Source organism: Camelus dromedarius, chromosome 15 (assembly GCF_036321535.1).
Source record: "Camelus dromedarius isolate mCamDro1 chromosome 15, mCamDro1.pat, whole genome shotgun sequence".
Lineage (NCBI taxonomy): Eukaryota > Metazoa > Chordata > Mammalia > Artiodactyla > Camelidae > Camelus > Camelus dromedarius.
Genome location: NC_087450.1, coordinates 51,224,224 through 51,240,348, shown reverse-complemented (window position 1 = coordinate 51,240,348; position 16,125 = coordinate 51,224,224).

The window sequence follows — 16,125 nt, the reverse complement described above, 5'->3', positions numbered from 1 at the left end:
AGTATTGTTCTTCTTCTTCTTACCTTTACAGGCCAAGTGATTTAAGCACAGAGAGAGTAAAAACGTGCTTATATTTTTGATCAGCTACTGTGAGCTAAGCTCAGTAATGAATGTTGAGGATTCAAAGGTAATGAGATAGGAATGGCCCCCATTCTCGTAGGATTTACAGTCTGCTGAGGGAGATAGTAACAACAAATACTAACAAACCATTCAATGAAACTGTGCTAAGTGCTGCGGAGGGAAACTTCTGAGATCTCTGAGCACGTATGAAAAGGGGGGTGTATCCTCATTTGGTGGGTCAGAAAGGATTTGCCTGAAGAAGTAATATTTAATTTGGGAACTGAAGTATGAATAGAATCCAAGCAGGCAAAGTGGTGGTAAGAGAATGAGGTTTGGTTTCCTGAGGATGGAAGGAGATGGGCATTTGTGAAAAACAAAAAACAAAAAGAGAGAGAGAGGAAGGCAGAGGGTCTGGAAAAGAAAAACCAGGAAGAAAGGGGAACAGGGCGAAGGTGGGGGATTAGGGTAGGGGAGGAGGAAGGCAGGAGCCAAGTTACGGTGGGTTCTGCAGACTATAACAAGTTTTTGGACTTTTTCTTGAGAGAAACTGGGAACCACTGGAGCAAGGGTGCTGTAGATCAAATTTGCATTCAAAAATCATCCCCTAGTCACCATGAGGAAAGAGGCAAGTCTAGAATGTGGAACATTACCCTACACACTGGCCTGTTTTCTCTAGAAAAGCAACGGCACAAGAAAAGGTGTATGTGGGGGCGGGAATGGGAGTGGGGTGGGGGAAGTATTCTAGATTTTTTTTTTTAATGTTAAGAGATACAACAATCAAATGCAAAATATGATTCTTGATTTTTCCCCTGGCTTCATAAGGAGCAGCTATAAAAAAATTTTAGAGACCATATGGGAAATTTTAATATAAACTAGTTACTAAATTACATTAGGGTATTATTTTTAATTTTCTTAAGTGTAGAAACAGTGTTGCAGTTATGTAAGACCATATCCTTACCTTTTTGGAGATGTGTGCTAAAGTATTCAGGGACAAAAATGGCATGATGCCTGTAATTTTTCCTCTGAGCCATTTCAAAGAAACGTGTGTGTGTGTGTATCTAGTGTGTGTGTGTGTGTATCTACATATTGTATGTGTGCTTTTTGTCTTATTTTATTATTCTGTCTGATTTTCTCCATATTTAATTTTTTTATCATAAGAAGTTAAAAACAACCTCAGTTCTGGGTAGACAGTGCTTGCAGTTGAGTAGCAAGAGTAGATACAGAGATATGAAATGGTGACTATAGCAGAAATATGGGCAAAGGATGAGGACAGCTTGGACTAAACGTTTTGCAATAAGGAGGGAGAAATATGGATGCATGTGAAAGATAATTAGAAAGTAGAATCAACAGCATTCAGTGAACTGATGAGTTATGTTGGACATGGGAAGGGTCAAGGTAACTCCCAGGTGTTTAGATGAATAACTGGGTGGGGGATTGTACCAGTTACCAATACAGGAAACAATAGCACAGAAGCAGGTTTGTGGAATAAAGATTCAAATTTAACTGCAGAGCACAGGGAACTAGATTCAATATCTTGTAGTAACTTACAGTGAAAAAGAATATGAAAATGAATATATGTATGTTCATGTATGACTGAAGCATTGTGCAACATGCCAGAAACTGATATAACACTGTAAACTGACTAAACTTCAATAAATACAAAAAAAGATGCAAATTTAATTTAGGGCATTTTGAGTAGGAGTTTACTTGGAGACATCAAAGTGGAGATGCTATGGTGCTAGATATATATGCAGGTCTGGACCACAGTATTGGACACACACACACACACACACTCCTTCATCTGTTAGGAATGATTTTTTTCTCTAGCTATGATCTGGAGTCCCAGATCAATCAGAGAAGTTTAGACTTAGCAATGGTTGGGGTTTTGCCAACAGGAATGACAGAGAAAATAATGGCAAAGAATTAAGATATTGTGAGGTGATTAAGAAGTTTGTATGTGGAAGTGAAGCCATACAGAAAGAGAAGGAAAGAAAGAAGAGGCCTGTGGATAGGGAAAAGTTCATCATTCAGTAGATCGGAGGTCACATTGCAGTTGAGTAACAGGTGTCGTGTCGTAAGTGGAACAGACAAAACTGGAATAATATGAGAGCGCACGGAGAGTGAAATTTTTGAGAGTTTGAATGTGGGATGATGCTAAGTGTCCAAGTATAACTGCAGAGTCGGTGATGCAGGGGGCTGGGCTGGAGGAGGAGGCCACTGTTCAGTTAGGATTAGCTTTAGCTGTTTGACACAGAGTATCTTAAATGCCAGTGGCTCAAAACACTTAGAAGAAGATTTCTCTCTCCTGTAAAAGCAGTCTTGGGTTCGGCAGTCTGGGGAACCCTGTCATCAGGGTCCCAGGCTCCTATCTTACTGTAACAGATTCTCATTGCTGCTTTAACAAATTACCAAAAACTTAGTGGCATTAAACAATACAGTTCTTATCTTCCAGTACTTGCTATAGGTTGGAGGGCCAATAAGAGCTCAGAGGGATAAAATCAAGGTGTCAGCAGGGCTGTGTTCCTTTCTGAAGAACTCAGGGAAGAATTCATTTCCTTGCCTTTTCTGGCTTCCAGAGGCCACCTGCCATTTCTCAGCTCATGGCCTTCCTCCTCTTCAATCCAGCAGTGGTAGACAGTACATTTCAGACCTTTTCTCTCTGACCTCTCCCTCTGCCTCCCTCTTCCACGTTTAAGGATCTTTGTGATTACATTAGACCCACTTAGGTAATGTAGAGTAAACTCCCGTGTCCGGGTACTTAACCACCCCTGTGGAATCTCTTTTGCTGTGAAAGGGGAGATATACACAGGTTGCAGGCACAGGGATACAGGTTTTGTCTGCAGGGAGGGGAACACTCTTTTGCCTACCACACTGTTTTCCCAACCTTATAGGATTTCCGTCCTCAAAGTCACTTAAAATGCAAGACAAGGGGCTTGCACTTTAGGCTAGGGCACAGAAAGTAGTGACAGATAATCGCTCACCTCATAAAAACAAAGAAAACTGGATAAGTTATGAAAGCAATATTCTTAAAAGACATAAAAGATCTGTGAAAGCAAAGAGGTTTACAAAAATTAAATTCCAGTGAGAGCTTTCAACATAAGCAGCGATTGGGGGATGTTTTCCACTCTGGGGGAAGTTATTGAGTCTGAGCACAGGATGAAGATCAGGCTTGACAGGCAGAAGAACTCTGGATAAAAAGAGACCAGCAGAGCTCCTCACGTCTGCATGGGCTGGAAGTGTGAACTGGAATCTAGACGAGTTTCAAACATAGAGACACTTACCTCCATGAAATTTTCGCTAAGTGCCAGGCCAGTGAGGAAGGCTGAAGGACTGAACTGAAAAGGCAAAATAAAAATTTTCTATAGTCTCTTGAAGCTTAGAAGCTCAAATCATGGAAGATGCCTGTAGTAAAATCTGACATGTCTAACACTCACGAAACTTGAAATGAAAAAAATGAATCAAATTCTAATTAAAACTCCAACTCAGCCTTGATCCAGCATAATTATTTATTGAATTATCAGTCCCCCGTACTCTATCTGCACAGCAGAGAATGGGGAAGCCTTCTTGGAGATGAAAATAACATGAACTCAGTCTTCATGGTTCTTTCATACACCTGTCCAAAATATAACAAAAATTGAGAAATACGAAGGATAAAAATGTAAGAAATAAAAATGTGACTGATAATCAAGGAAAAAAAGACAACAGCAGCAGACCTGGAGATGATTCACTCGTTGGAATTAGCAGACATGGATTTGAAAATAACCGCTATACATAGGAATTTGATTACATCTACTTAGAGGGGAGAGAAAAATAGTTTCTGAAATTCCTCCTACCCTCTCCTCATGGATGTATAGCCTTAGGGGAGCCCAAGATGGGAGCTGTAAAGATGTTCTACTTTCACATGATGTCGAAGTTGCATGCCACTCAAAATAGAAGCATCATGTTTAAAGGCTAACATACAAAGAAACAAAAAAAAAAAAATGGAATACATTCTCGGGAGAAAAGAAAATCAATTGATCCCTACTCTGAGATAAACCAGATGTTGGAACTAACAAACAAGGATTTTAACGTCATTATAACTATGCTCAATGAAGTAAAAAAAGAAAAATGCTTTCCATGAATAAAACTCTCAGTAGAGAAGTAAGAAATCTTAGGATATAAATAGGAACAAAAAAGAGGAAATTCTAAACTTGAAAAATACAATTTCAGAAATTTTAAAAAAAATCACTAGATGGATTTAACAGCTGAAAGGACTTGGCAGGGAAGTGTACATAAACTTGAAGACAGGGCAATACAAATCATTGAAGGTGAAGAACAGAGAGGAAAAAAATGAAAATAAAATTTAAAAAAAGAACAAGGCCTTGGAGATCTCCAAGATAACATCAAACACACAAACTTGATGAAAGACAGAAATTTGCAGAAACAAGATGCTAAATGAACATCAAGAATCATAAACCCACAGAAGCCCATGTTAAGGCACATCAATGTCAGACCACCTAAACTGTTCAAAATGGGTGATTTTAACATACCTCTTTCAGACCTGGACAAATCAACTGGATATAAAATTAGTGAGAACATAGAAAATGTGAGCAACAGGGTTAAAAACTTCACCTGATAGGTACATATAAAACCCTGCACACTAGCAAATAAAGAACAGACATTCATTTTTATGCACATACAAAATATTTATAAAGATGGACCACATATTACACAGAAAAACTTGAGATCATAAAGGATCACATTCTCTATTCACAATCCTGCTGAGTTAGAAACTGATCATTTTAAATACATACGCATTAAAATTCAAAACACACGCCTAAATAATTCGTGGGTTTGAGAGGAAAATAGTGGTGTAAATAATGAAACATTTAGAACTAAAGAACAAAAAAGTACACCATATCAAAACTTGTGGGCTGCAGTAAGGTTATACTTAGAAGGAAATTTGTACATTCAAATGATTTATTAAAAAACAAGAAAATAAAAACTATAGGGAGTCAAAACCAGAAGACATAAAAAGAACAGAAAACTCAGAGAAACTAGAAATAAAGAAATATTAAAATAAGAGAGAATTTAACAAATAGAAAGCGAATTCAGTATAATCGAAGTAATTTATAAGAGAAAATACTTTCCTCTTTAAAAGACAAAGAAGGGCATGTCTAACAAAGTGGTGTATGGGAAAAAGAAAGGACAAATAAACAGTATTAAGAAAAAATAGAACATTTCCACAGAATCAGGGGAGATGTAAGTAATCTTGGAAAACTTCTAGGAATAACTATAACGTTAATCTGAAAATTTAGATGAAATTAACAACTTTCTGGGAAAATATGAATGAAAATAATTCACTAAAGACACAGAAATTTCAATAGACCAATAATCACCAAGGAAATTGAAAAGAAAACAATTCAGTAGTCAGAAATCTCTTTTCCATAGACTCATCAAGCTGAGGCCATTTATAAGTGAGACCACTAACTGTTCAAGAAAAGGATAATTATTATATTATTCAAATTGTTTCAGAATATAGAAAATGAAAGATATTTCCCCAAGAACTGTTTTGAGGCTGGCATAAACATGATACAAAATCTGGCAAGAACAGTACCAGAAAATTAAATTATAGACCAGTCTAACTTATGAATATGAATGTACTGGCCCTGAATCAGATATTAACAAGTCAGAAGCAACAATGTGAAAAAAAATACATTGTAAATAAGTAGAGTTTCTCCCAGAAATACAGGATGCTTCGGCATTAGAAAATCCAGTGATATAAATGATCCTATTAAGGGATTAAAGAGAAAAATTACATGACTGTCTCAATAAATATAGACAAATCAGTTGATAATTTTTTAATTTAATAATCATTCATGTTAAACAGAGAAACTGTTGGTCTAACAGAATGTGGAATCAGATCTTTCCTGTCATCTCTAGATTAGGGCTGAGGTTTCAAAAGTGTAGAACAAAAGTTGTTTTAAGTATCTCCAAATCCTAAAGCACATTGCCCAATTCACTACTCACACCAAGGGCTTGGAGAGAGGAAAGTCAAGTTCCTGTTCTGTCAGCATTAGCATCATCCATCTCATGGTAATACAGAAGAATATTACAATTCATTGGGAAGGCTGACAAGTCAGAGCTGTACTGGGCAACCTCACACGCATGCGTTGAGGAGAGGACATAGATGCTCACCTTCACCTCACACCAAACGCTCAGGTTCAGAAACGGGGGGAACAGCTGCCCCTAAGTCAATAGCACAGACCTTAGTCTTTGAGTTTGGGGATAGAGCAAGGTTATAATAGAAAATCTCTCTTTGACGTTCACCAGAAAATTTTTCCATGAAGTGAATGGAGAGTGTCATACGCCAAAGTCGAAGCACATTTTCTCTGTTCAGCTGAGGAGGACACAGAGAAGCAGCAGCTCTAACCCAGGGCCCACCTTCTCGTTACATTTTTTTTATATAATGAAGGAAACAATGGACAAAAGCATCCAACATCTGAGTAGTAAGTAAGTTCCATGGTACAGAGCATGCCCCTGTGACGACGAAGTCATCATCATCTCTCTCTTCTAGAGCAGCATAGCAGCCACACCAGACCACCCAGTCCTCTGGCTAACTCTGGTACTTTCAACTCTGTTTCAGGAAGCGTCAGTTAATTTCCATCTCTCTGCCCACTTGTCACCCCCCGACACACTATCTCCAACCTGCCATCGGCATCAGAAATGTACGTGTTTAAAATTCCTAGGTATGGATTCCCAAAGAGAAGTCTGCTTCTGCTCATGAAGAATAGCACGGAAGCTGCCACCAGGTGTACAGCATGGCAGAGCCTTGGGTTTGGGGGCAGACACTCTTGGGTCAACGTCACTATAGGACACTCAGCAGCCAAGAATTTGGGCTTCTTGGGAGGCTGGCATCATAAGACCAAGATCTAAATGCAGTGCTTTTTTTTTTTTTCTATCAACTTTGTTCCCTCTCTTTCCATTTATTCTTTAAAGAATTTCACATCCTTGAGCTCAGGTAATGCTAGAGAGAGAGAAAAGAGAAAGAGATGGTAGAGATAGAAATAGAGATGGTAGACATAACAGGAGAGGGGAGGAGAAATTTATGCACGAAAAAATGTTTTGCCTCTAAATGAAAAAAAATGCTTTGCAAATTTTTATAGCTTTTGAATTTAAAAGCAGAGCGGAGAAGGATGCTTTTGAAGCCCATGGGAAAAGTTCCAAAGCAGAACTGCTAGGAAACAGCAGTTGTGAGAGGAAAGTTCAAGGGCCATCTGTATATCACCAGTGCCCTCAGAAGGCCCCAGGAGGGGCTGGAGGGAGGTGGCATCCTGGGGCAGTTTATTTTATGATGAGCCTAAAAATGTTAGAGAGAGGACCCTGGGGACCACATTTCATCACACAGTCTTCAGCGGCCCTGCAGTCTGCTGGCCGATGGCCACCAGGAGGTGGAAGGCCAGTGAACAACTGTGGCTGCTCGGTCCCATGCCTGGTGTTTCGGGTATTACAGTGACTTTATTTTTGGAAACAGCCCCAGAAGTGGAAGAGGCTTTGCCTGTGGGACCCTCATTTCCTCCTTGAGTGCAAATAGAAGTCAGACAGGAAGTTGGTCACTGGCCATCTAGGTGGACACAGCCAAGATTGAATGGAGCCAAATATGAGTCCTGAGAGGTCAGTGTGTAGAGGTGGACGTGGTCAACACCCCTTCCCTGGGGGAGAAACAGGTCCCAGCCCCTCCCTGTTGACAGAATAAAGAGAAAAGCAACTTTCTAAGTCAAGAAACTTGTTGACTGGCTTTAAAACATAGCCAACCAATTGTGCCTCTCCAACTGTCCACTAGAAGGAATGGAGACGGAAAGGCCAGGACAAGCAATGCCAGAGCCTCATGTGGGATTATAAGGCATCACACACTTGCTTTCCTTGTTCTATGGAGATTTCAATGGAGAACCCACTATCACACTCCAGAGCCTCACCTGAGAGGGCAGAGAAAGGAGAGCATACAGGTAAAGAGAATGTTGACCTGGCAGTAAAAGACGGATATGGGATTGGAAGAGTCGCTGGGATCTCATTTTGAGATCTATAATGCAGGACTAACATGGGAACAGAAAGGACTCTTAGAGAGCATCTGGGTTTAAAAAAAAAAAGTTTAAAGAGGTGAGGAGATTGCCTGAGCTCACATAGGAAGATAGTGGCACAGATGATGGTGAAGGCAGGTCATCTTATTCTTGTTTGAGTCCCTCCAGTCTCATCCTGCCATCTCTAAGTGGTCCACCGGTGCTCACACATTTACTGGGCATCCTCCTGTGCCCAGTGCCATCGCGAGTGTGGGGGAACACAGAGCGGTGAGGGGCAAATGCTGTTGGAGGATGCCGGAATATAGTAATATCTCTCACTTTCATAATCCTTTACAGATTTTCAAAGCACTGAATATACACTAGCTTAATTAAATTTTAGTCCTCAAATAAATCTGAAACATATGTGTCCTTAGTATATAAATAAGACAACCAAACATTGCTCAAGGGGACACAGGAAGTGATAAAGCCAGGATACAACCCAGAAAGGTGATCTCAAGAACTTTTAGTGTAGCTAGAGAGATAAAACATAAACATGTGAAACAGTTTATTGTGTATCATATATATTATTATATGTACCGGTAAATTATATATTACAGCAGTGTAGTTTAATTCATTCTTGCATGATTTAATGAGTTCAATTTATTTGAGATGCTTCTCAGTGAAGATGTCCAATAGAGAGTTGAATCTGGGGGGGAGGAATACAAGCCTGGGGACCCATCACAAGTAGATGGCAACAGAAATCAGAGGAGTGGACGTATCTAAAGGAGGTACTTTCACAAACTGTCGTCATTTTATTAACAGGACAGAAGAACAAAGGAGAGGTAGTGGAACCCTTGCAATTATGAGAGTTATAAGAGTAGGCTACATGATTAAAAGTTATTATTCATGAAAAAAAAGAGACTGAGGAATTGGATTATCAGCCTGGTCTCTCCTCTCTGGCTGGTTGAAACTGGAGACATTCTCCCAAACAAAGCCCCTGGGCGACTGGTGTTAAAGCTTACAGCCATCTTCAGGACACCTTATGCACCAGGGAACCCTCTGTGTACACTGGATAGGAAAGGGTGGGATAGGTGTTAATGGGCCTAGCTTGGGGGGCGGGAAGAGCTGGAGAGGGAACTTGAAAACTCAGTCCAACCTTGTAAAGCCTAAACTCCTGTTCCTCTGTTACAAGAACTTCCGAATGTATCTCATTTTCTAGTCGGCATCAACTTCACTGTTTACTGGGTACAGGAATCTGATTTGCCAGCACCCTGCTGCTCTCTACTCCTCCCCTCCCTTATGTTGCAATAGCATTTGGTTTGTCAGCTCTGTCTTTCCTGAATTCACAAAATCGTCTGTAGGTTCTTGATGGATGGGGTCATCTCTTGGACATATTTTTTATTTTCTCAGTCACAGCCTAACAGGACTTCCTGAGTACACAGCAGGCGATGAGTTCTGTGAGGGTGTTGAGAAAACACAGGGTTTATTAATTTTTGCCTTTGGGCTTTTTCAGTACCCATTTAATATCCTAAAAAAAAAGGGTTATTACTTGATACAAACAGCAGATAAATACGTAAGCTTTAAATCAGAGAAACAACTCTTTTTCGGCACCCCTCTCTGTTTTCCCGTCTCACTGTCCTACACCTTTAGAGGCAGTTAAGAGCTTGCCCAGCTCGAGTTTCAGGCAAGGGCTATGAGTTTTGTGTGTTTAGTAAGGGTCATGGTCAGCAAAGTTGGTTTTCTTATTAGAAAAGTCTGTTTTCTACTGTGATACGGCTTCACACTTGTGAAAAGAACAATTCTGCGGCGGAGACATAACCTCCCTCTAAATTCTCATCTTATGGTTGTAACTGCATCCACAGACTCAGAACCCAGAGCAGCCTGTTACTGAAAATCACGGACACACTCACTCCTTATTTCTTGTTGCTAGAGGTCAGCCACAGAATAATACTTAAGACATTCAGAATCATAGCCCTTTTCCTCTCTTCTCAGCCTTTATAAAAGCTTTTATAACCTTAATCCATACCACTTTCAAAACCTAGTCAATTCTTTTTTTCCTACTCCCTGTATGCTTGCCTTTTTACTCATCTACCTAAAATAGTGGTTCTCAAAGTGTGGTCCCCGGACCAGCGGCACTCATATCACCTGGGAATTTAGGAGTGCTAATTCTCCAGGTTTTATCCCAAACCTACTCAATCAGAAACTCTGGGGTGGGGGGCCCAGAAATCTTTTTAATAAGCCCTCCAGGTGATTCTGGTACGTGCTCCAGTTTGAGAACCACTGACCTAGTCCTGGTAGCCTCACTCTGTAGGAACTAAGTATCCTGACATCTGAGAGAAACAGCTCTCACCTTGTCCATTACACTTTGTAAAGACAGGACCAGGAACAACTCATGAGCACCTGGCGCGCAGCTCCAGAAAGCATCACTGCATAAAAGGGGCAGCCTGGCCAATGCACACCTTAGCGCCACAGACCTGATTGAGGGAAACACCTCCGGGAGACAACTGACTTAGAATCTGAGAGGAAATGATAGCACATCATAATCAGTAAGTTGCACGGGATGAACAGAAGCATCTGCTACTAACATTTTCAAAGCTACATTTTTCACAGGTACATTCCAGAGTGTGACCAATCACTTCCACGTGTGGGGGCTGACCTCTCAGCTGTGTATCTCACCTGCCTTTCGTGTCATCACAGATTTCTTTTAGAAGTTAAAGTTCACTTCAAAGTCATAGTGAAGCCCAAAACTTTTCCAGGTGCAATGATGAGCCTTCAGAGATGTGGGCGATCAAGGCCCAGGCGAGACCGTGAATTAGGGAGGGCTGCCCGAGCTAACCTGCCTTCTGCAGGACCCCTGCCCTCTGCAGGACCCCTGCCCACTTCAGTCACATGGAGGCACGTGAGAATAGCTGGAGGAGACTTATTCACGTATCAGTGCTTGGACCCCACTCCTAGAACTTCTGCTTTCATAATTCTGGGTGGGGTCTATGCATTGGTATTTATAAAAACACCCCATATTCTTCTGTGCGTTCCAATTCTAGAAGCACTGGATTAAGTGAATGCTTCTCGAGTACTTACACGTGTGAGTCTCTTGGTAAGGCAATGGAAGACTCAAAAGGATAAAAGTTAGGAGGATGCGTCTCCAGGAAGCGTGGAATGTGGAGCAAAATATACACACCCACCTGGAGCCCACAGTGGACTAAAAGTGCTATGGTAGGTCTACACCCAACTTGCCTTTGCCAAAGACAGGGTAGAGCCAATTCTGGGTAGGAACAAATGGATATAGCTCTGCAGTGGAAACTGGCTTTGAATTTGGTTTGGGAGGATTTTTAACAGACAAGGGAGAAAGAATGTTTGGGGCAGAGGAAATAAACAAAACAAACGTGTGGAGACAAGAAAGTTCAAGAATTTTGGAGGGATCAGTAAATACTGTATAGTCACTGTATATAGGGCATGAGGTGCACAAGGTAATCAGAGCCAGATTTTAAAGGATTTCTGAATGCCCTGGTAACAATTTGGATCTTTTTCTCAATGAAAAGTAACATTATGATATGTGTTTAGAAAGATGTATCATTGGGAAGATTAACTACTGTTTCTACTAATCAAAGTGTTGTTAGCTATATGTAGCCAACTAAATATTTATCGATCTTTCAATTTACACTGTTGTGTGTTCCTGTGCTAAGACACTATGAGGAATTAAAACATACCCAAGGCAACAATTTATAATTATAATAAATAGATCATTGAACCTTATACTCTCTTATAATTCTATTACACAAAATAGAATTCTGTGGTAGGACCTGAGAGCACCATGCAGGTAAGCCTCAGCACCACTGATTGGTTGCAGAGTGACCCTGGATAGGTCATTTCCCTCTCCATGTCTAAATTTCTTCATCTGTAAAGTAGAAAAAGTAATAGTACATGAGATACAGGGATTCAGGGAGATTAAATGAAAAGATGTGCTAACAATGTGAGCTATGCTTACTAAGATAGTATGCAGGGCCTTGTGCTGGATGCTGGGATGGAGAGCCAAATGAGACAGGGCACCTGCTCTTTGGCAAACCAGTAGCATAAAGCATCAGTACTTGCCTTCCCCAAGCTTCTCCATGTAGGAGACCTCTGACCTGCAGGCTTGGACCTGCTGAGTCCTGAGCCAAAGGAGATGAAGCCTGGTATGGAGTGAGGGCCCCCTTCCCAGCAGCAAACTCTGTCTGGACTTGGTCTTGCCAGATACCCAGAGCATCTATGCAGCCTCTGAGCTGAAGGAAGGGGCCACAAGCCAAGGAATATATGGGGATTCTAGAAGCTGGAAAAGATAAGGGAGCAGATTCTTCCCTAGAGCTTCTAGAAGAACCCAGCCATGCTGACACCTTGACTTTAGCCTAATGAAACTAATTTCAGACTTCTGACTTCCAGAACTGTAAAAGAGTAAATCTGTGTTGTTTTAAGCAACGAAGTTTATGGTAATTTGTGATAGCCATCATAGGGACCAATAAGGTTAGAAAAAGAAATTAGAACTAGACCTTGAATGCCCAGTTGGGAAACATTGTCTGTATTCCCTGGACTATTGTCCTCTGACCTTTCTGAAAGGATGTAACAGAGATGGATGGGTTCCTGCTTCAACCCGGACAGTTGCCTCCAATCAAGCCAGTCATCATAAAGACTCCCTCTTCCGGAGACTCCTGCTGCCATTCCATTCCTACAAACCACCAGCTTCCTTCCCCAGAGGAAACCCTTGCAATATGGATGGCAGACCAGTTGGGATCCACATCCATCACACCCATTCAGATCCTGTGATGGGCTGCTGGCCATCTCTGGGCAGCCCCACAGCCAGAAAAGCTGACTTATCCTCTTCCTCCTGCACCTCTGATACACCTGGTGGCCAAGACCAAGGCTGCTGTAACTGCAGGTTTACACAACCAGTTTCCTGAGCTTCACACATGTCTCCGAAGATGACTGAACCCATCTCAGCCTGCCCCAGCGACCCTTGCACAAAGTCATTACCAATTTGGAATAGCTCTGGGGAAGCCAAACAACGCTACCAAAAATTCCTGGTACTTGAGCTAATTTCAGATGGGAGTTAATCCAGTTCATTTTAAAGAAATAAAACTTTTTAGACTGAAACATCCTCACCTGAAAGACCCAAACCAAGTAGCACATTACCTATCTTGGATACTCCTAACTCGGTCTGACTTTATGACGATGCCAGTCTAACTTCGGAGAGAGAAGAACATGTCTGCCGAAGGAGCGAATGAGGATGCCGTGTTAGAGACTTCATGTGGAGAGCAGCAGTTACTTCTGCTTTACATCTCCACCATCGTTTTCTGCATCACGATTGGCTCTAAGAGCAAATGCAAGATCTAAAGTAAGAATAATTCATTATAACTACGTTTTCCCCCCTTTTTCCCATTTAATTTTAACTATATGTGTAATAAATGAATACATGTGTTTTACAAATATTTGCAAATGATATAACTACGGACAATAATAATGAAAGCCCTGTTAGTTAGTTGTTCCGCTCCAAAATCCTTTTTCCCTCCTCTAGAACTAACTAAGACAATCATTTAACATTTTTTTTCAGATGTTTCTAGGTGTCTATATTGATATCAACTTGTATTACATACAGTATGTGCAGAGTTTGAAATTAGTTGGTTTCCTTCTACTAACTTCAGGTTTTGTTTGTTCTTCTTTCTCTAGTTGCTTTAAGTGTAAGGTTAAGTCATTTATTTGAGACTTTTCTTGTTTCTTGAGGTAAGCTTGTATTGCTATAAATTTCCCTCTGAGAACTGCTTTTGAGGTGTCCTATCGGTTTTGGATCATTGTGTTTTCACTTTCATTTGTCTCTAAGTATTTTTCACTTTTCTCTTTGATTTCTTCAGTGACCCACTGGTTGTTTAGTAGCATATTGTTTAGCCTCCACGTGTTTGTAGTTTTTGCATTTTTTTTCTTGTAGTTGATTTCTGAGCTCATAGCACTGTGGTCAGAAAAGATGCTTGATATGATTTCAGTTTTCTTAAATTTACCGAGGCTTGCTTTGTGGGTCAATATGTGATCTATTCTGGAGAATGTTCCATGAAATTAGCTTGTTTTTACATAAGTGTGTGAACAATAAATCTTTTTCTGTGACTTGCTTTTGTAAAAAAATATACACTTTTTACTTTGAAACACTTTTAGATTTATAGGAAAATTATAAAGATGGTTATAGAGGTCCCATACACCCCACACTCAATTTCCCTATTAACATCTGACATTACTGTAGTACATTTTTTATAATTAATGAACCAATACTGATAAATAATTATAAACTAAAGTCTATACTTTATTCAGATTTCCTTAGTTTTCACCCAATGCCCTTTTTCTGTTCCTGGGCCCTATCCAGGACACCACATGTATTTAGTTGTCATAGGCTCCTCTTGATTCTGACAGCTCCTCAGACTTTCCTTATTTTGATGATCTTGACAATTTGGGGATACTGGTTAGATATTTTGTAAAAGGTCCCTCTGTGAGATTTGTCTTTTTTCAAGATTAAACTGGGTTTTGGGTTATCAGGAGGAAGATGACAGAAATAAAGTGACAATTTCATCATGTCATGTCAAAAGTATGTACAATAACATGATTTATTACTGTCGATGTTGACCTTGGTCACCTGGCTGAGGCAGTGTTTGTCAGGTTTCTCCGCTGTATGGTTACTCCCTTACCCCCACTTTCTCTTCTCCCCACATACCTCTTTGAGGGCAGAATATCAACATAAATCATTTGGAATTCTTCATGGGATATTGGTCTACTCTCTCCCATGTCTTTTTATTCAATCATTAATTTCTATCAGCACAAACTCATGGATATTTATTTTATACTTTGCATTAGAATCTAATACTATATTGTTTATTGTGAGTTGCTTTTTTTTTTTACTTGTCTGGGCAGTTTTCCATTCTGTTAAACCATAATTCTGAAACCATGGTTGAATAATTATGTACTCAGATTGTGACCATTTTTTAACCAAGCTCATTCTGCATAAACTATGGTGCAGAGATATGTGTGACTGCCAAGAACACAGCTCACATCATTTCCATACTTCAAAATTGTTTTGGGTGGGAGGGAGTGGCTAAATAGGGGCACTAATGCCTGCCACTATGGGCGGTTATTTGGAAATCTAGGGCAATCTGGACATTGAGACACTGAGAAAATAATCCTCTTCACCAAGCCCATTCCAGCTCACAAATGTTCTTTGGTTGCCTTTAACAAGGAAAGAGCACCCATTTCTCTCTCCTTTTGCCGTTAATATAACCATTAATTACACCCTCCTCCAAAGTATGTGGAATATTTAAATTGTCAATAACTCTTACGATTACAAGGGGAGTCCTGTCATTGATGTGGTGAAATCTGAGATGCTGAGCAGGCTGGGTTCCAGGGCTTTAGACTGAGTCTCAGGAGGGAGCAGAGATAAATGCAGGTGTCTGATCTGTCATGTGCGACCAGAAGTTTCCTCCTTGCTTTTAAGGAAATCTCTGTAAAGAAAGCAACTTGCTCATAGTTGTAGTGTGAGAAGATAAAAAATAATAAAACTCTTAAGACATATTGCCAAACCATCATCATACCAACAAGTCAGGGAGGACACAGAAGAACACCTCATTTTCTCTGACCAACACTTGTACTGCCCATTAATCCTCCTTCAGTTCTACTAAGGTCCCTTCACTCAGTCTCTCCAGAGCCCACAAAGGGCCCCTCCACTCACTTGCAGTAGGAGTCCCTACAAGTCATGGGATTTTGCTGACAAGCGAACTTCCTCTCCTGGGATATCCCCACCACAATGAACCCATCTTGGTCCATCCACAAAGGCCAGCAGGAAGTTAGAGCAGCTGGGGCAACTGCTTCTGCTTGACTCCAGCCTTTTGTCAGAACGACTGAAATTCCCCAACTTCTGGAGTCGAAGCCATGAGAAAATGTAAGTGGCTCCTTCGCCTCCTTACAAAACTGAAAAGACCACACCTCTAAACTTAAGTCTATACTTGTTTCTCTGGCAAGAAATCTC